Source organism: Drosophila mojavensis, unplaced genomic scaffold, assembly GCF_018153725.1.
Source record: "Drosophila mojavensis isolate 15081-1352.22 unplaced genomic scaffold, ASM1815372v1 contig_136, whole genome shotgun sequence".
NCBI classification, from domain to species: domain Eukaryota; kingdom Metazoa; phylum Arthropoda; class Insecta; order Diptera; family Drosophilidae; genus Drosophila; species Drosophila mojavensis.
The window spans coordinates 18,225,533-18,248,039 of NW_025318667.1; the positions used below are offsets into that span (position 1 = coordinate 18,225,533).

At 36.9% G+C, this 22,507-nt stretch overlaps 1 protein-coding gene across 1 annotated transcript in view; it reads right to left on the reverse strand.

Moving 5' to 3' along the window:
- Window positions 1-21,426, reverse strand: part of LOC6584155 (apical junction molecule) — a 49,677-nt gene extending 28,251 nt beyond the window's left edge. The window contains exons 1-2 of the mRNA XM_032732261.2: window positions 21,243-21,426; window positions 1,403-1,436 (exon numbers count right to left, since the gene is read on the reverse strand). The gene's annotated coding sequence lies outside the window, so the exon portion shown is untranslated. The remainder of the gene's footprint in view (window positions 1-1,402; window positions 1,437-21,242) is intronic.
- Between the last annotated feature and the right edge of the window lie 1,081 nt (window positions 21,427-22,507).

A 22,507-nucleotide genomic window follows, 5' to 3' on the forward strand; every position in this document is an offset into this window, starting at 1 on the left:
TAAGTCCTATTTAGTTGCTGTTGTGGTTTGTTTTGTTTTGTTTTGAGCTGGTTTCAATGCGGAACCACAGAGATATAGATTATTGTTAGGCATGGCAGAACAGGTTAAACACTTGAGATGGAATAGCACTGTTTGTTCTAGCATAGCCAAAACCATAACAGCTGATAACTCAGACTTCTCCTCAATGGCTTGGCCCAGCTAATATGCCCTTTTGCTGCTCACCGCTTGCCGGGCATGTGATTTGAGCAAAACATTTAAAAACTATGCCTAAATTGTGCATTGTGCAAGCCGCTTTATTTGTCTGTCTGCTTGTCTGTCTGTCTGTCTGCCTGTCTGTCTGCCTGTCTGTCTGCCTGTTTGTTTGCTTGTTGTGATTGCCAAGTGGCCACTTGACGCGACATCAAGAGACGCCCACACCGCCTCCTCTGCCCCTGATGACCACCTGTTGCTTGCTGCGCTGCCTAACACAATATTTTCTTGCTAAACTGAACTTCAATTTGAATGCACAACGTGATTTTTGTTTATTGTTTATTTGTTGTTGCTGCTCTTAGTTTGCATTTTAGGTGATTATTTTTTTTTTGTGTGTTTTCGTGTTTTTTTTTTTATTTTTGATTATCATTTAGCGCACATTTGCAGCCATTTGCTGCCATTGATGTTGTTGTCGCTGTTGTTGTCTTACAAAAATAGTTCATTAACATTAGCTTTCTATGCGCAACTGTTGTTGCATTGTTGCCCCAACAAATTAGCGCCCGAATATTTTGTATGTCATTTCAATGTGGCTTTTGTGTTGCTTTTTATTTTATTACCATTTGTTGTTGTTGTTGTTGTTGCTGTTGTTGCTGTTGCTGCATTTGTCAAATGCATTTTGGAAAATCATGTGAAACTATCCAAAGGCAGGCAACATGACAATGGCATACAACACAACACAACAAACACAACACAACATAATATTATTCAAAATGCATTTAAATATCAAATTGCATTAAATATTTAAACAAATTTTTCCCATCTGCTGCATGACATTTTCAAAACATTTCAAACATTTCTTTTGAATTATTAATATTATTATTGTTGGGAAAGTGAGAAGAGTTTGCCTAGCCTTTGTTATGCAATATGTGTTTTTCTCTCTACAATAGACTGAAGAATGGGGAAACACAAGCGAAGAAAGTGCAACAAAACCTCATTCATTATTTTCTATGTAGAGCCAAATAACAGATTCTTAACTAAGATTTATTGAATAGCTGCGAGCTTTTACTACTTGAAAATTCATAATAAATAATAAATTTTGCAGCGGAAAGCAAATCAGTTTGATCAAGAGTTTTATTTATAAAATATCAGCTTTGTTGTATAACATTATTAAATCACAATAAAATACCAAAAATAAATAGCTTCATTAACTTACATGCTCTCAAGCTCTCAAGCGAACTGTAACAGATCTGCAAAAGAAGAAGAAGAAGGCAAATAAAATAAACAATTAACATTTGATAAATGTGAGCAATTCTTGGCAGCATATCTCTAGATCTGGCAGTGACAAAATGTCAGGCAATCATTCAAATGCCACACAACAACAAATAAACAAACAAACAAAACAAAGACACAAAAATGTCATAACAAGCTCCAAAAAAAAAAAAAAAAAAAAGAGGGGGAAAAAATAAACTAAAAATGCGATTGCAAATGCCAAAGCGGCCCACGGCACAGAAAATATTTCTGCTAAAAAAAAAAAAGATAACTAAATCACAAATAATATGAAAAACTTGTCTACAAAAATAAACAAACCGACAACAATTATATTCTGACTGCCACAGCCCCAACAACAACAACAACAGCAACAGCAAACGGCTTCTGGCAGTCGGAGGCTGGCAGCTTGCGAGGAAGCAGCCAAAGAAGCAGTTGGCCGAAAAAGTTTCAATTGTCGTTGTAGCTGGATAATTGCGGCATTTTAAAGCGCTTGCATTGTTTTTGGCTGGTCTGGCGGTGCTGGTGGTGGTGCTGGTGGTGCTGCTGGATTATGCAACCGCACGAGTGGCAAACATGAAGAAACAGTTATCTGTGAAATTGCATCGACAAACGTGATGAACGTTACCCCAATAGAAAAAGACAAAGACAACAACAATAGCAGCAACAACAACAACAACAACAACAACAACAACAACAATGTCAGACACTAACTAGCAGGCATATCTAGCACACAAGCTCTCTTCCGACTTGACTGCGCTTTTGCGCCTAATTCTCATGTCATGGCAAATAGTTTTTAGATATCAGACAATGCCAAGTCGAGCCAAAAGATGCTGCACTTTTCCTCAGCTTTTCCCACACCCGCACCAGCAGCAGCAACAGCAGCAACAACAACAACAGCAACCGCAACAGCAACAATTTGACACAGTCTCACAATACATGCATGCAGCTAACATACATACATACATACATACACACACATGTATGTTGGTTGGGCCTAGCCAGTTACCTAGTTAGCTGTAGCTGTAAATGGGAGAGCTGCTCACAGAGCCAGCTAATTAGCTGAGAAACAATTCTGATGTGAGATCTGTTAACATCAGCCGCTGCAGCTTGTAGGCCAAATTGTAGGAAATGTGCATAAAAACTATATGTTATGCATGATATTTGGATAAAAAGTAATTAGCCAACTTTAAGGGAATTGAGCATATATTGGGTGTATTGCTATGTGATGAGATATGTGGATAGAAGATAAACCTAAGACTGCACATATGTATGTATGTATGTATCTATGTATGTATGTATGTATGTATACATATATGTAAGTATATAAATCGGTCGAAACATCTTATTCGTATGCATCACATAATATTCGCCCTACTTTAACTGCATTTTCCCCTTTCGCTAGCAAAACAGTAACAAAATATTTCAAATATGCTGTTGTCGATCTTTCATCTTCGATAGGGCAACAAGGCAACAGCATTTCAAAAAGTTTAACATCATTTTTAACAGACAAGTATTACTATATTAGCTGTTTAAATATCATAAGATCAGCTGTTGTCATCAAACGATATTACCTAATAGTCGACCTAATGATATGTAGCTGAAGATCATTCAACGTATACACTTGACTTTTGAGTACGGGTTTTTATAACCAGACTCGGGTTATATATATATCTAGTGTATCTATCGCAGCGTTTATAAGCCTCATTTGTCTCTTATATATTCTTATCGCTGAGGGTCAGAGTCATTGAGTACGTAGAAGGCGGGTATACGGTCTTCGTATATACATATGTGTATGTATGTTCATGCCTAAAAAATCTTTCTAAAGCTTTGGAAAGCCGATTTAATAAATCTTACTTTTTAAATTGATGAATTTAATTTCACTTTTCCATAAAAATGGATTCAAAATAATAATTCTGTTCGTTTGTTTTATGGTATCTATAATATAAAAAGCATTATTTAAGTTGAATGGAGACATTAATAATCAGAATTGTTGCATTTGAATGGAGGATAATACATATGCTTTCATCGAAACATCATCTACAGAAAATAACTCTTTTTGAGCTGGGAGAATCATCGGTCCATACGTCTTCAAAAAAGATGATGGTTGAAATTCCAGCTCCATATTGAGACTTGCATGCGCCAGTTGTGGATAGCTGAGTTTCAAATTAGATTTCCAACGAGTCACGTTCAGGTCTATTATAAAGCTGAAGATTATGTAAACTCCAGTTTGATGCCAACAACAGCTAGCTAGCTCCTCGAACAGAGTAAGGACCCAGAGCCAGAACAGCTAAGCAAATGGCATTATTTGCAGTTATATCAAATATTTGACAAGCAAAAACGAGTTCTGAATAGCCCTCACCTTAGACATATGCATGCTCATGCGATGTGAAAGATATCAAGAGTGTGCATATGCATAGGTATATATATGTGTGTGTGTGTCTGTGTGCGTGAAGAATTTGTGTCAACATTAAAGTTGCGCGTTGTCGGGTAATTACGTAGCGAGCCACAGAAACAACAACAACAACAACAACATGCACAGTTGCATTTAATGCGTCTAATGAGCGGTTTGTTCTGCAACAACAACAGCAGCGGCAATTGAGTCAACAACAACAGCAGCAACAACAGCATCAGCAATGACTGCAACAAAAAGTCGAGCAAACATGCAACTAATTCGCCGCAGCATTTTGTTCCTATTCACATTTCGTAGTTGTTGTTGCTGCTGCGGCTGCTGCGACTGCTGTACCACATTTTATCTTTTTGCGTCACTTGTCTTGGGGGCAAGTTCGTTTCCTAAGTCTTTTGTTTTGCCCAGCGTGGGTAAAATATGAAAAACAAAACCAACGAAAATAATTCAAATCGAGCCAGAAAAAATAATAAACTAGATAAAAGAGACAAAATCATGCACAACTGCCTCGCTCTCTGTGCCAGCCACGCCCCAAAGCCGCTGCATGCCACGCCCACTGTGTGCCAGTTAACAGAATTCTTTGCATCTGATCAAGCCGCACAAGGCTGCGGGGCAGGGCCCAATTCACATAGCGCATAGCCAAAGCTATTCATATAAAAAAAAAATGAATAAAACAGAAAATAAAAACTTACGAAATTTGATTATGAAATTTGTGGGCGAAACTTATTCGATTTTGGGCAACTCATTTTATTGTTTGAGTGCATTGAAAGCACAAGTCACGCTTTCTTTCAAACCTATGACAACAAAGCACAAGAAACTACAACAACAGCGACAACAACAACAACAACAACAACAACATTGACACATTTGCACTAATTAAAAGTCAAGTGCTAATTAAATCAAACAACAAATTTGTCAAGGATGACAGTCATAACAGACCTCAAAAGCGAGCGCGATTGCTATGCGCTCTGCACGGCGTATACGTAATTACGTATACGACAGCGAGCGACAGACCAGAAAATATTCCATATATTTAATTGCCTTTGATAATTTATTGACAGCTTGAAGCTAACAAAATATATTTGCAATATTTTAATTGAAACGAAAGGATGGGCAGGTGGATTTAGAGTGGCTCAAAACGAATGGCCTGTACTAAATGTGGTTGATGCGTTGCAGTAGCAAATTTACTGTTAATTATTGTAAATGTCTTCTTATGTCATTAAATATACGCATGTCTTAATATACATATATTTATTTTAAAAATTTATTTATTTTTTATATATGTTTATCATATAAATTCATACACAAGCCTTAGCATTTAAGCAATATAATTTATGTTATGAGTGTGTATATAAATACACATAAAAATTATTCAACAAATTTGTATTACATAAATGTCAGTACATTAAACACACGCAGCAGAGTTTGTATAATAAATATATAAAAATTATTTAAAAAAATATATATATTTTCAGACATTCATATTTAAATTATTAAAAAATTAATATTTAATTTATAATATATTTTTTTAATGAAGGCTTTCGAAGTGCATCGAAGTTAAAATATTTATAAATAAGAATATTTATTCTTCACTTGAACTATAGTTCATATAAGAATTTAATTATTAAATATTAAATAAGTTTATATAAGAAGGTCTATATTTATTATTAGAGGGTTTGGTAATTTGCTTCATACTGCAATTATCTATATAAAAAGGGAGACAGTATATGTTCCAAGGCTTTCAAGTCAATTCAGATGGACATTCTATAAAACCAATATGAGTTATTCCATATCGTGAACAAGTAGCAAACGTCGATAACTACAGGAACTGAATGGCGAGACTTTTATGGCATTACGTGAGCAACTGAAGCACAGCTCTGCAAGGGTATAAACTGGCTTTTCTTTCGTATCGCTTATGGCGCAGTTTAGTTCATTAACTCACAGCTAAACTGTGCAAAAAGTCAACTGGCTTTCAATTGGAAGTGGAAATGACATTTGCTTATACAAGTCGTTTGGCATTTGGTGCGGCAAGTGTATGGAGGCAACATCATAAAGTATGGATGATGTTTTGTATAAGGCACGAAGCGGGCTGCAGATAACGCTAAAGAAACTCAAATTGAAATTGAAACTGAAATTGAGCAAAAAGCCCAAAAAGGAAGCGACGCGTCGCATCAACCGCATCGGGGGTAAACAAATTAAGCAAAGTTGCTTAGTTGTTGCTTGGCGTTGCCGGCGCGCTGGCGAGTTGCTTAGCTGTTTGTCGATTACGTCCGCCAGGGCCTGGGATTGTTGCATCATCCATTGGCGTCACATCATTATAATCGAAGAGCCGCAAAAAGACAATGGACGGGCGCCAACAGGGCCGGTGCTATTGCCGTAGCTAACTATTGCCAACATTGTTTCCACTCTCAGTCTGGGTCTCAGTCCAAGATTTCGTCTCAGGCGGCCCAACGCGTTTTTGTTTTGTGCTAAAACATCAAAGATGCAAATAAGCTAAAATTGCCCGACGAGAAGATACCCTACAGTGAGCATGAGTGGAATTCTCAAGTCAACGGTTGATCGGTAAATAGTGATAGATGACGTTAAATCGACTTTCTGTAAATCAATACATATCGATAAATATCGTATGTCGGATCGATAATTAGTGATACTCTATATTACTCTATTAGTCTATATTATTCTATATTAAGCTCTGTCTTCAAATATTATTATTGTTCTATAATCGAATCGTATATGTGTAGTGCTGATATACACCTTGGCACACCACCGAATACAGGGTATTTGAAAATTCGCAATGCTTCAATGGAGCGACTTGCGCTCATATGATAGCCCTGCTTGGAACTGGAACAGACGATTCACTATTCACTACACTGAGTACTACTCACAACTGATGAGTGCTGACTGGGTCTGAGGTTTTGCTTGACTTCATTTGTTGTGATTACTGTTGTTGTTGTAATTAAGGTCTCATTTTTTTTTTTGCGTACACTTTGCGATTTGGTTTCGGTTTCGATTTTAGTTCGTTTCGTGTGCAGTCGACTCGAACCCTGGCTGAGATTGAGATTGGGAGTGTGGCCTGGGCCTGGGCCTGACTGTATGGGGAAGTGTTTGCATGCGATGTAATCGATATGTGCAGCACATACTGCTCAGTGCTCAATACAGGTATCGATTGGTGGGCAGGGGAGCGCGTGTGCATGGATATGCAGTCTTTTATCGAATATCCAGCACGTAATCGCAATAATTGTCTAGTATTAGGCGCTGCACTCAACCGCAAATGATTTCATGCCATATGTCTGTGCTCTTTGCATTGATACTCACGAAACTAACGAATCCACCAATCATTGCTGCTGCTCGTTATTATGTCACACTTTTGGCCGTTCGCTTCCTGATGCTCAAACAAGGCGATTCAAATTGAAATTTCCATAAGCTTGGGCCACTCAATAAGTGGGTAAGTTGTTGAGCAGGGGGGGTTGAATGAATCCAGATGATATGAAATTCGCCATAAATATAATTGACTTATCTATAGATGTGCGAATGTAATCTATAAACTCTGCAAACTCTATATACTCTAAATACTTTATATAGCTCATATACTCTATATACCCTATGTATTCTATATAATCTATATACTCTATATACTTTATATAGCTCATATACTCTATATACCCTATGTATTCTATATACTTTTTATACTCTATGTATACCTTATGTATTCTATGTACTATGTATTCTCTATATACTCTATATACCTATTTATGCACTATGTATACTCTATATACTCTATTTACTCTGTATACTCTGTATGCTCTATATACTCTATAGCTGTATACGCTCTATATACTCCATATACTCTATATATTCTATATACTCTATATACCCTACATACTCTATATACTCTATACTCTATACTATATACTCTATACTCTACATACCCTACCATCAGCAACCTTCATAGTATCTCTGCTATCATAACAGCTATTACAACTATCGCATACTTTGAAATCAGATTGCTTCTAATAGCTCCATTGTATTTCCTTTGAGCAGCACTTCAAGCCCATTGAGCTTCACATGAGTGTTTCGTTGTCTTTATTCAGCTGTTATCGGTCTAATGTATCTTGTTTTGACCTCTGGGGCAGGTGCAATGCCCTCAAGACGTGGGCCTCAAATTCCGTTACGGAAGTGCCCGCATTAATTGCATGTGTGGGCTGCAGTTTGCTCTAATGGCGGTTGTAGTTGAACTGCATGAGATGCTACAGTGAACGCTCAATAGATTAGAAAGAGACAAAAAAGAAAAAAAGAAAAAAGTACCTTAGCTACAATTTGAAGGCACAGAAACTAAAATAGAACCAAGCGGAAATATTTTATTCTAGTGTGAAGTCTTAATGAACAATGGAAGGTGATGAGTTTTCAGTCAAAGAAAACTCTATATAAAATCAAATTTACACTATTATAAATGATCTATAAATGTGTTCAAACTCAAGTTTTCTGAAGACTTTGAGCTAACATACATTTATTAACCTGTCAAGTCTCCACTGCCACTTCGCATTTCACGTTTATTCGCAATTTCCATTTAAGGAACTCTTAACTCTTCCTCAACCATTGAGGGTATGCGTAAGTGCAGCATTTTAGCTATAACAGGATTATCTGATTTGCTTTTATATGTTTTTACAACAGTCGCGCTGTTTGTTTGTCTCTCGACTTGAGGCGTACTTCGACTTCAACAGCATTGTAGCCTTCGTGAATTTGTTGCTGTTGTTGTCATTTAATTTTTTTTTTTTTGGTTTTAATTTTTTTCTTAGCCCCGGCACGCCCCCCTGCGCGTGCACCCTTTGCAGAGATTGAAAGGTTTCGCCTTGAAATCGCATTCGAAGCGGGAAATGATTTTTTCGTGTTTATCTTTTGATTTTGTTCATTTATTTATTTTTTTCGTGTTTTTTGGATCTCTGTGGGAACTTTTCAGTTATGTGGTACGCGCAGCTGGTCAAGGTAACAACAGCACGCGTAATGTACAACAACAACAACAACAGCCATAATAACTGGTTCTATAAATCATCATCATTATGAATGTAATTGAAAAATTTGATGTCTAAACTCTTGAATAGGCAAAGGCTGACGAGTGTCTCTGCAAATCTGTACTAAAGTCTGAGCATTAGCTCATCTACTATATTCAGATTGCTTAAAATGCAAATACTTGTGCCATTAACAAACATATATACTAATAGTAATCGAGTAATAATGGTATAAAAACTGAGCATACGCAATACGAAAATAATAAACAAACAGAAAAAAAAAACTCACCTGCATTAAAATAAAAAATAAAAAATTAACTCATGAATCATTCAACGATTCGTTTCTCTATTGCCAAATTTTCCATTATTTACGAATTGCGGAAGCTGAAAATTATGGCATGAAAAGCGCCGACCGAACTGGGCTCCAAACAACAATAGAAGTTATTAATTGTTGTAGCTGAAAGCAGCAAAATAATCTAAAGCAACAATAACAACAACAAGAATGCTTTAAAGTGCGCTAAATTGGTTTAATAATTTGTTTAGCTATTTTTACTGTGGATATTAATTGTATATGAAGCAAGCCAAAGTGTAGCGAACGAGTCTAAGAACAAATAAATATATATATAGTTATTTATATGTATGTATATTCATCTACCTTATGTAGTCAAAATGAAAAGCATACAAAACGCTTTGCTTCCGTGCTCGATAACCAGCAACGGTTAGTGGGTCATTGAAGAAGTCAGATACGGCCAGAGCCACGGCAACAGCAGCGACTCTGCACGACTACATTTTTTGATTGGCCTTTTATGTATGTATGAGAGATTGAGTCGAAAAAAAAAAAAAACATTTTGTTTAATATGCCGAAAAGGTCATACCATGATCCGATCGATTGTGCACAACACTTGACTCCGCTAAAAGGCAACAACAAGAAACAACAACAAGAACAATGAAGTTGAACTGGGTCGATCAGGTGGGCTGCAGCGGGGTCAGAAGTCAGCATTTTGCACAAACTATCAAATATTGAAGGTGATTTTTATGAAACCTTTGTAAATGCTCATCAGCTGACAGCAGGTGCAGCCGAGGCTCAAATGGAATAAATTGCATTTGATCAAGAAACTAAATGGATGGCAAAGTGAAGGCCAATTCCATATATTAACATATGATATGTTCATATTACTAAGACGCTAGTTAATTTTTGTGATTTATGTATATTGGGTCTAGATTGAAGTTACAAGAAATGATTTACTGCATTACTATGCGATTCTTATAAACCCAAATATGATTGGTAGACATATTTATTATTAAACTACTATTTCTTTCTTACTTTTAAATTTCCTTTCTTTTCTTGTTTTTTCCTCCCCTTACTACTATTCTGTTTCACTGTCTTTCTGTCTCCATCTCTTTTTCTCCCCATGATCCTGTGCCTATCTCTCTCTCTCTATATATATATATATGTTATTCTTTCCTGTCTCTTCTTCTCTTCTTTAATTTCGCTATTTTTCAGTTTCCTCAGTATTTTCAGCCTTTTTATATCACTTTCTCGTCTTATGCTTTAGCCTTTATTGTAGCAATTCTATGTTATATCTGGAACCAAATGCTGAAACGTCCTGCCTCTAGTCTCAATTCAGCAATGCCTTTAATATTCAGTTGCTTAGCTCTTATAAGTCGTAATAGAAGGAGAGGGCGAGTGTACGGACATCGAGCACAGGGAGAGAAATATTCCCGATCAAACAAATACACACTCAAATGCGGCTCTCATTGCTTGATACTATGTATAGTATAATCAAATGACTTAACCGTATCTCTCCATGTCCCTTTCTTAAGAAGTTTTTATTTCTCTCTTTCTTTTTCCATCTCTCTGCATTCTTTAATCTCACCCTGCTGTTTTTTCCAGGGCCTTTTATATCACTCTTTCTTTAACTATTTCTTGCAGAACTTGAAGTCTTTTCATCTACACCTAAGTGTTTTTCTCTATTCCTTTTTCTCTCCAACGCAGACTCTGCTTATTGTTTTACTTCAGTGTCATTCTATATACACTGTATCTATGAGTCGCTCAGTGGTCTTCTATATAATAAATCTTTTGTGTGAGTCTCTCTCTGCTTCCTCCCTGACTATGACTCTCTCTAGATTTATAAATCTCTGATGTTTCTGTGATTCTTGCTGCCTTAATTTTTTTTTTTTTTTCATCACCTAATCTGAGTCTTTTTGCAATCTCAATTTTGTTCAATGAAATATGCATATTTCATCGTTGCTCTTGGGGTTGCTTGCATCATATTTGATGAGCCAAAAACAAGGGCTATCTGTAGACTTTTTGTACGCATGGCATTGCACTTAATTGTCAAAAACTTGTGCTTCTTTATTTCGAATAAATTATGTACATATACATTATATATATATATATATATTTTATTTTATTTTTGTTGCAATAACTGAAACTTGTTTCACTGGGCAAAGCTGTAAAGATCAGCGAAATAATTAAAACGAAAACGCTGTACGAGTGGCGAGTGGAAGACGTGGAAGACGTCCGAGCTGTTGGGCTCTGGCACCGGGTCAACTGGTTGTCCAACTGAGCAGTGGACGCTGTCGCGGCCGCCAAAAAGACAATGCGAAATAATCATAATAATGGAAAACAATAACAACAACTAAATATATAATAAAAATAACAAGCTACACAGCAACAACAAAGATTAATGTCGCATGACAGTAATGACGGAAATCTGAGGCAGTACCCTGAAGTGGCCGCCAAGTGGACGCAGCGCGCCCAGCCAAATAACCAGTCCGGCTGACACATGGACAGACAGACAAACAGAAAAAAAAGTGAAAAAAGTGGCAGAAAGGAAAAAAAAAAAACAAGCAAAATTGACAACACTTTCAATTGTCGCATGTCGCATGTCGGCAGCATTTTGCCATGAGAAACATAGAAATGCCCCCAGCACCAGCCAGCCCCCCGCTGCCCAACGCCATCCACACTCTCTACTTGCCCCCACCCAAACGGGTCAGCCAAGTGCCGTTGCGAATTGTTCAACTGCAAACGTAAAAATGTATGAAAAGCAGAAAAAAAAAACCTCGCAGCAAGAAGCAACGAAATTTTATGCTTTTTAATGAAAATAAAAGTGAAACACGATTTGGTCAACGGGGACCACTTGGACTTGGACACCAAGTGCCTGGCTGCCCGTGCCATGGGCTCTCTGAAAACTAAAAGTGGTTATATTAACATTTAATTAAGCCACAAGGTTCACAACCAACAAACTGGATCTGCCCATCAAGGGACAGGCCAGCCGGCAGAGTCCATAAATAGAGACAACTTTTAGTTTTCTTTTGAACTTTGAAGTCAAAGATGAGCTTGCCATTGAATATATGTTCCAATGTGTATAGAACGAAGCAGCTTTGATTTAAATGAAGAGATTGATTTGTTAGTAAAGCATTTTGCAGTTGAATGTTAGAGTTTAGACTGTGAACTCCAATGTTAAGTTTGGTTAGCATTCTAGCAAAGCAGAATATAGAAAATAGTTGTATTCAGAGTTTTGTTGAAAATTTGAAATGGATTTGTTAATGGTTTACTCAATGTATTGTCAGTGCAAGCTAAATTGAATTATTCTTATTTGGGACTCCAAAGTGTTTTAAAATATAATAAAAAAAAAAATTCGTTCGAAAAGCTTTCGTCAAAGACTTTCATATCGTTAAGTCCAGCAATTGCTGAATTGTAACTATTGCAAATAGTATTACTATTGTTGTATTTGATAAGCTACTGCAGGTATCTAGACCTTCAAATCAACTTAATAATATTATTAGATAGGCTTTAGCGACTACTAATTCTTGCCTATGTGAAAAGAAGAGTGAAAAAAAAAAAATGAATATCAAATCTGATCTATGATTTGCCAAGTATTTCCTCTTTGCCTTTGCTCTGTTGCGACTTGACGATGTTTTTAGTGGAGCTAAGGAATTGTTTAATGAGATGAAAATTAAATGAAGAGAATTAGAGAAGGAGAGAGAAAGAGTCAGTAAGAGAGAGAGAGAGAGAGAGATCCACCATCCAACCGTTACGCCTGTTTCTGTGGCGAAGTCTTGTGGCAAGTGTGTTAGGATGAAGGAAGGAAATGAACTCTAGCTGTTACATAAAATTCCACAAACAAGAATTGGTGCCCCCTTTACTGACTCATGCAAGATACAAAATACAAAGACATACATATGACGGCCATAATTAATCTACTGGCCAAGCACTGTGATTGGGCTTCGACTTGATTGGGCACGAAGTTGAGTAGCATAAAATTGATAGGGTGTTGGCAAAGCGAATCCGTTGACAATGCTTATTACATGGCTAAATGGCTAGACGGCCAGATAGGAGCGGCTTTCTTGGCCGAGCTCTTGACTTGGTCCATTGAAAATGTGTTTTGTTTCAGTTTCGTTTCAGCGCTCGAAAACGTTTGTTAATTTGCATTTAATTTATTTTTGCCATAAAATGCAGACAGTGCGCCCCCCATAAATTGTCCATTGCTACCGTTGCCTTTGGCGTACCATACCATTCCCAAGATCCGAGAGACGGCCCCCTGTCCGACTCCCAATGCCAGCTACAACATCGGCCAGATACCCAAGTCTGGCCATTTCCAACCGAAGCGAATCGATTTTGGCACTGAGCTGTTTTTCTTCTCTTCTCTACTTATTTTTTTTTTTTCGTCTTGTCTTGATTTTGTTTTTGTTTCTCGGCTCGCTCTCTCGTTAAGAGAAAGGTGCTGCCGATCAGACAGCAAACCAGTAACAACAACAACAACAACAGCAGCAGCGGCAGCAACAACAACTATAAATAAAACAACTCCAACAACACACGCGCAATTCACTTTCTAATGATGCACATAAAAAATAAAATCCAAAGCCAAAAAAAAAAAAAAACAAAAATCAAACACAAAAACAAAACCAAAACCGAAAATTCATAAAATATAAAAGTAAATTAATGAACAAAAAACTCCTTCTTTTTTATTCATATTTTTTTGTACAATAAATATTTCTGCGCCTTTGGCACTGACCGCAACAGCCGCAGATAAATTTACAACAAAAAAAAAAATCAAATACAAAATAAAAACAAGAAATACAAAAAAAAAAAAAAAATATCCTGTCATAAAATTGTCAAATTTATGCAGCAAATTAATATGCGAAAGTCAGAAAAATATTGAATTATGTGAGCCGTGAGCCGTGAGCGCGTCGAACAGACTTGAAATTAATTACATAGATATATCTGTATGAATTTACATATATACATGTACATGTATTTATATGTATACCTGTTGTTCGAGTACTTAATTTACGTCTAAATAAAATGCAATATTTATTATATTACAAATACTCCAAAACGGGTTTAAGAGACTCGCACATTGAGCGACGAAACCGAAATACTCTGCATAGGCGGCATTTATCGATTATATATCGATCACATTAAGCAATAAGTGTAATCAGTGTTGCAGCTTAGCCTATTTCTGGCTATATCTAGCCTATTCGAATGAGCTAAATTGCCTATGGCCATAAATTTAGCATGTTTGCAATTCTATCTAGCATATTTCTAGGATATTTTCAAGTTCATATAGCAGTTTATATTGCTCGATTTAATTGACATAAACTGCATATTTTAAAAACTAATAGTTTTTCGTAGTTTTCGTGCATAATTTGTAACTTTTGTTTACATATTGAGCCAAAATATTAACGGATGAGCAAAGAAAAAAGATCACTCCTAAATATATTTACTGCTTGGTATTCCAATTTTCCACAATAGTTAAGTCAATTTTAGCCTACTCTTATCAAAAATACAGCTTACTTTCGATCTCAGCATCTGGCAATACGATTTAACTACAATTTAGTCTACTAATTATCTATATGATAATAATTTATCTATTTAAAATTTCGTTGATCTATTTTTATATAAATAAAAATGAATTTTTTAAATGTGTTTGGTTATTTTATTTTGAAATTGTTTGATTACGTATGATTTGTATTTGGATTCCTGATGAAGAAGAATTTTGAATATTTCAAGTATATTAGTAAACAATATTTAATAATAATATATGAAGAAATAATATGAAGAAATTAGCTGGTATTGCACATTTGTATTTTTATTGGAGGCAAATAAAATAAAAAATAAATCAAACTTATGTAGTTAAATAGAATTCATTCTATATTATGATTGATAATCAAGGTCTATAATATATTGTATATAGCTATGATTCTTATATATATAACTATGAGTCTTATATTTCGAATATAATTTAAATACATATTTATATCATCATATCATATCGTATTATCATAATATCAAATAACTGCATTCATTATGTTGACAATATTTCAATGTTGATGATGATCTATGGAGCAGTTTAGTTAAGTCAGTCATGGGCTTTTAATAGAGTGCATTTATATAAGTACGTGTACTTAATTTGATTACGCTGCCAACCCGTTCACAAAACGCTTTTCACTTGCTGCCAAGAGTATCGCAAAAAAAAAAAAAAAAAAAAATACAACAACGTTCATTTTGGCTGCAAACGGGTTTTTGTGTGTGGCCTTTTTTGGCGGGTTTTTTCGTTACCATTTAGATGAGTTATAGGTGAAAATTGTCGCGAAAGTCGTGAGTTATGAATCGGTTGCTGTTACAGCTCTTATCGCTCATTGCTGTTGCTTTTGTTGTTGTTGTTGTTGTTGCGCAAAGAAAACATCGCCGTGAAGGTCAAGAAACTTTTGAGCGCTTCGTTGGCTCCGTTTTCCAGGTGTTGTCTTTTTGTATTTTATTCATCTGGTTTGCTGTTTTGCTTAACGAGTATCTTGGCATTAGCTTGGCATTTTAATTAATTAAAGTAAATCACTGTTGGCCAGCGAGCCCAAGCAAAGGCATTAATCATTCAAAAATTAGCTCACATTTCCGTTCACCTTCAATAAATTGTATTTTGCATTGTAATTTTGTTGACCAACAAACGAACCAAAGAGCAACGCGAACTCTGATTTGATAGATGCACATATCTGCCGTATGCGGGCGAAACACCTGGACAGCGGATATATCTCTGGCGAAACATTGTCGAAAAATGGGTGTGTGTGTGTGTGTGGCCGTTAGCATTTCATTTCATATACAATATCTGCTGAAAAACTCATTTTTCAAAACTATCAAAATTAATGAGTTTATTTCGAAAACTTTCGAAGAGTTTGTAAGCTGCTCCTACTTCTACTACAATATATACGAAATATTTACTTATGATTACTGTTAAAAACTCTCTCTCGCTCTATTCTACGCCTTTCTACGCAATTCTCAGTAATTGTTTTCCGACTCGAGCTACTGCAACTGTGAAAAAAGTTCTAATAGAGTCATAAACCGTTTCATGATATATTTCATTTTGGAAAACTTAAGCCGTAAGCATTGTTCCAGAATATTACCCATCTCATGTAGCGTCATCGCCTTTTCAATTTTCAGCCTCAGCCCATTATGGGCCACCTTGAAAGTCGCGTTAGGCTTATCTCAGATTGAGATAGTGAAGCGAACCAACTGCTAACCTATAAAGAGCTTTTATGACTAATACTATTATTATTATTATTATGATTATGTTTATTCAGATATTCGGCATTTCGCCTGTTTCATTATACGAAACAGTTAAATTAATTTTGAAAATTTTTATTGTACTACTTTGGCATTGTCTCTTTTGTGTTGTCTTACACTTTGGCTTAACTGTTAAACTGACAGCGCTGTCAAATTTGTTGTTGCTATTGTTGTTGCAGCGCTTCACACGCGCCTTAATTAAATTGATGAACGCTCGCTGTCGCCGCTGCTGCTCGCAAGCTGCTGGCTGCTGGTTGCCGTTGCTTCCTCTTCTTCTTCTTCTTCTTCATCGTCTTCTGCGGCCCGCCTGACTGTCAGAGCTTGTCGTACTTGTGCGTGTGTGCGTGTGCGTAAGCATTCTTTTCTTTTCACTTTTGCTCGTTGAGAGTGTGAAATTACAATAACAACAACAATAGCACCTGCGGCGCGCCTACAACAGCAACGACAGCTCCCAGCTGCGGCTGACAGGCAGAGAGAGCGAGAGCGAGAGAGAGCGAGTGAAGAAACGTAAAGAAGAGAGAACAACTAACACACATGCACGCAGACTGAGAGAGGTAAAGCGGGTGTGTGTGTGTGTGTGTGTGTGTGTGTGTGTTGGTGGTGCTGGAGAAGACAGCAAGGCGCAAGCTGAAGAGGCGACTGCATTGTTCGATTTAACTTTCACTGATTGCCCGTTGACAATGCGACGACGCGACGTCGACGTTCGCGTCGGCTGCGGTGCTGACGCAGACCTTTGGCATTGTTGCTGCAGGTGTATGCTACACACAAACACACATATACACACACAAACATACATATTAACAAGCAAGTACACATGGCCCCTGCCATGCATCTATGGCAATTATTTTGCGCAGAAATTTCATTTACTTTCTATATGGAAATATTTGCACACTTTAAAAATCTTGAAAGCTTAGAAAGTTTACACCAATAGGGTAACGCCCAGGCCTCCGACACAGACGACTCTCAATGATGGCCCAGCAGCCAAGTGGCCAATTTTAATTTTTGTTTTTATTTTTTATTTGTCTCTTTGTTTTTTTCATTTTTTTTTTTTTTTTTTCGGGTGACTTTATAGCGTGCGGAAGTTGGCGGCCTCGTTTCTTCGTCATCATCGGCTTTAGCAGCATCATCATCATTATCATCTGCATCTCCTGTTTCTGCTGCTAATTAAATGATTGTTTGATTTGATTTTGACAGTTAAACGCGAATAGATTACAGACAGACGAAGACTTAGACTCTTTCGGCTAGTTTTGGCATTTAAAAAGCTGTGCGAAAGTTTTACGTGGAATGTCATCTCGAGCCAAGCCAAGCTGATGATGGATTAGTGAAATGTGTCAAATTCACTTAATACTTAAGTCGGTGTTTTTTTTTTTTTTCTCGTTTGGGTGTGGGAATCTTTTGGCAATTTTACCCCAAGTCAAGTTTAACAGGCAGTTAAAATGAATTTAATTGGAAGTTGGAAATTGTGTTAATATGGTTGGACGCATAAATAGATCTTGATGGTACATATATAGACAAATTCGCCCTTAATAAATCCAGCTGAATCTGAATTTAGCAAAATATATTTAATAAGGGTATTCTAAGTGCTTCTAAAAATCCATAATTATTTTTGCAATGATATGTATGTGTAGTAGGGGCTTTCTTGTAAATTTAACACTTATATAATAATCATAAGTATATAGTATGGATATTCTTGCTGCTCAAAAAGCTCTTCAGTCAGAAACATGTTGGAGATATTGACAGTGTAGCAGAATGGATGACTATTATATATGTCTTTAATGGGGGTATTCCTACAGCTGAAACATTTGTATGTTGTATTTTTACTCTAAGTTCTAAGTGAGTATTAAACATAATATTTCAATAATGTAATGATGCATCTGGAATAACGCTTAGATGGGGTATTCCCGCAACTTAAACATCTATATATGCTTTATTACATTTTAATCAACATAATTTTGTCCATATTAATAATGAAACCGTTTTTAGTGAATGTATTCTTTTGACTAATTGACAGTATTTTTTTTAATATCCATTAAATTATGTTATCGATAATTATCATCTATTGAGATTTGATTGCAATGAAAACGAAACCTTAAGCTTTTTTTATAAGAAAACTTCACAAGAAATATATAAATTTTTGAAACATCTGATATATTTGAAGAATTTCTGTCGACTAGCTCTGTGTTCCACGTATTTGCTTCAAATACATATAATTCCTTGGCTTGAACTTTATATGTATGTAGAATCAATGATGGTATTTTAATTGCTTGCTGTATTTATGAGGACTCTTAATTGAAGCGTGACTGGGCTATAAATGTTGATGTTCATGTTGCCAACATAATTGTGTATGTGTGTATGTGTGTGTGTGTGCATGTGTGGCAGGTAACAGGCTTCTTCACGCTGTTGCACATAGACGATGCATAGTGCCGTTTGCTTAATCAGCCGCAATGATGATGATGCTGCTGTAGCTATCCTTAAGAGTTAGCAGCATCCAGAGACGACGAAAACCCGCTAGACGAGTTGTCTATGCAAAAATCAGTTATGCTCCATGATTTATTTGACATTTTGTGCTGAGCAATGCGGCAATAGTAATAGTAATAATAATGAAAATAAAAATAATAGTTGGGCAATGATAATAACAATAAAACAGCATCGAATGCCAAAAACTTGAAGGCCCGGCGCAAGGGATTAGCCAAGAAGAGAATCCAAGTGGAGAGCACGCCGAGAGAAAAGCCAAATAAATATGCTGGAAAACTTGTTTTGCTGCGCTCAAGAAAAATGCTGATAAAAATAAATAACGAAAAGCCAAAGACACTCTTTGGCCGAGTCCATGGCGGCTCGAGCTGGACGTAGATGTGGATGTGGATGTGGATGTGGCTAGCGAGGCGAACAGAGATGCTCGTGTCGAAGAATTTTCCAGCAACATCTTGATTTTGCGTGGCTGCCATCGTCGCAGCAATTGCACAGTAAATTGCCATATACCCCAACTGGACACCTCGGCCAGCCCGGCCCAGCCCATGCCACAGTCCCTTCTAACAACGGTGCACCCGTTGATGCAGCAGCTGCCGCTGTTGCTGTTGCTGTTGCTGCTGTTGCTGCTGTTGTTGCTGCTGCTGCTAAACTTGATTTCTATGTTGTTTATGAATTTAAAGCCGCGCCGCGTCAAGTTGTTGTGCAGCATAAAGACGAAGCAGAGGTCCATTCCAGCCTCCCACTGTCCAGCGAGCAGCTCCTCGGCTGAATGGTCAAGTCATAAATAAATCTTGCAACGCATCGCAGCAGCAGCAGCAACAGCACCTGGGGCAGTAGTAATGGCTGTGAATTGAACTGCAGATGTTGTCTGTTTAATTACCTATACACACACACACACACACACACACACACACACAACCAACGACACTCACACATGTATGCAGCACACCTCAGCATGGCTTAATAGACAAAGGTTTCTTGCCCTAATGCGATGGACGACACTGTAGCTATGGTCGTTGTTGTTGCTGCTGTTGCTGTTGTCGCTGCGGTTGCTACTCGCTCCCCTTCTTGGCATCGCCAAGAGCCCATTCACTTGGCGCGCAAAGCTGAGCCGAGAAGCGTGAAAAGCAACGAAAACAAAAAGAGATACGAAAAGAAAAACCTGCAAACCGAAAAAAACAAAATTCAGGCCAAATGTCTTGAGTCAAAGTCATTTCGAGCTCGCAGCTCACTGCTCCTCGCCTCTCTATGCAATTCTCAATGTATCGAGATGCTCAGCTGGGCAACTGTTGCGATTCTCTCTGCATGCCTCTCTCCCTCACTCTCTCTCTCTGTCTCTGTCTCTTTCTATCTCTTACCGTTCCGCTCATTGTCTTTGTGTGTTGGATTTTTACATACATTTGCATAGCTATAAGTTTCCTAGGTACAGACCCACATAGTGCCATATGTACATCTGCATATGCATATCTTAACTTTACTTACATGCATTCATTTCTAATTAAACAGGCAAATGCAACTTTCTAGACAGCGCAGTCTCTGTGATAAATCTTGAATTTAAGCAAATTTTCAGTTGCCCTGAGTCTATTGTTATTTTATTTGCTAATTTATACAGTTGGAATTAGGAAGTATCATCTATCAAAGAGTTGAGAGCGGCTTGTTTACACCGAAAATGAAGAAGTTTAGCATAGTTATCGAAATTAACAATCTTTTTAACATATATATGATGTATATCACTTTATTTTCTTTTGCACATGCTGTATTATAAATCCATAGATTGTAGAGAATTGTAGAGCTTTCTAGTAAGTGTTCTACAGCCCAAACATTTCCGAGTTAACACCTGCTATTGCTTTCTGCTATAGTATCAATTTTCATACCGTTTGCCTAGGATTTGCTATGCGAACAGAAGTCACAATTGCGCCTTTCTCGGCGCTTCTCATGCCGAATACTTGACATATCTGATGCCAACTAACTGCAGCTCAGGCTGCGTTCATAGACCTGGCCAAATGCTGTTGAGTTCTGGTTTTTGGCTTTTGGGCGATTGCAAGTCTAGAAAGTGGGCGTGGCTTACGGCTTGACACCGCACAGACTCAACATGCATGCAAGCATCACAGCTTGAGCTTCATTTAACGCTTGCAATCGCAATTGTTGTTGTTGTACATCTGTGGCACACACACAGAAAGATTATGTGTGTGTGTGTGTGTGTGTGTGTGTGTGTGCACATTCACAGTCATCAAATTTAGATCGTGTTCTGTCATAAAAAGCCAACACATCGGCACACATAGCAAATTGGCTTAAAATGTGTTTTTATCATCTAACGGAAGTTGTGGAAGATTTGGCTTACCCGCTAGCTGCGTCCGCCCTGTACAGCTGTTCGCTCGCTCACTCCCGTTCTCTCCTTGTCGCTCTCTCGCTCTCACTCTCTCTTTCTCGCACACTTTAGATGTTCAAGTTGCACTCACGTTTCTCTCGTGCTCTCAGTTATCGAGGCACTGAACCTGCACACTCGAGTCGCAGGACTTTTGGGCAGGCGGCAACAAGTGTCGCAAATAAATATAAAAAAAAAATCCAATCAAAACAGAACTTTTACAGAACATAAAAAAAAATATAAACGGTTTTAGAACTGCGGTTCGGTATTTTGGTATTTGGTGTTGTTCGTTGTACGTTGTACGTTGTTCGCTGATTGGTGCAACAACCAACGTTGTCGAGTCGCGCGCACAAACTAACAAAGCGGCCCACAACAATAACAACATGCGGCAGCCAAGACGCCAGTCCAAACCGTTCACAGAGAAACCAAGTAGACCAACGCTGCGCTACATGCACACCGATGACGATAATACCCTAACTATCGAGTAGGGGAATCGATGATCGAGTAGGGAGAGATGAGAGAGGAGGGTAAGTATATGTTGATAGCGCGAAATGTAATATCATTAAACTTTTTAAACTTTAATGATTCAAGTATATCATTGGCTTATATTATCTCCCTCTCTCTTTCATGATCAAGTTTTCCATATACATAACTCCAATCTAAATTCAATTCTCAGTATTGCTGTGAGCTTTTAAATGCCAATCTGAAAAGTGAATTACAAGTTGTTTTTTTTATAATCTATATACGATTTCTCTATGGACTAGATTTTATCTAGTACAGTCGAGTCCCGATAATTCGAAATGGCAAAGGGGACAGTTATTTTCGATTTACACAAGAAATTCAAATTATCGAATTTTTTCAAGGGGATAGAATTTTTTCCATTTAGCGAGGTTAAAAAAAAAAATAATAATGTCTGATATTTTTATTTATTTTCGATTTTTTTTTTTATTTATACAAAGCTTTTAATTTTATTTCTTTATTTTTGCATATTTAATTTGAATTATCTAGAATCACCTGAATACTAAATATTAAATCTCTATTTATAAATAAATTTAATGCGTATGTTGAATATACTATATTAAAATTCTTTTATTTTGTTTTCGGTTTTGTTTTCAGTTTATAGTTTTTCTCTTGTGTAGTTTATTTATTGTCATACATCTAGAATTTTAGTAATATAAAATTGATAATATCGAAATAAACATTTTCGCAATTTAAGCCATGTAGTGCATGTGCTCGCTTGA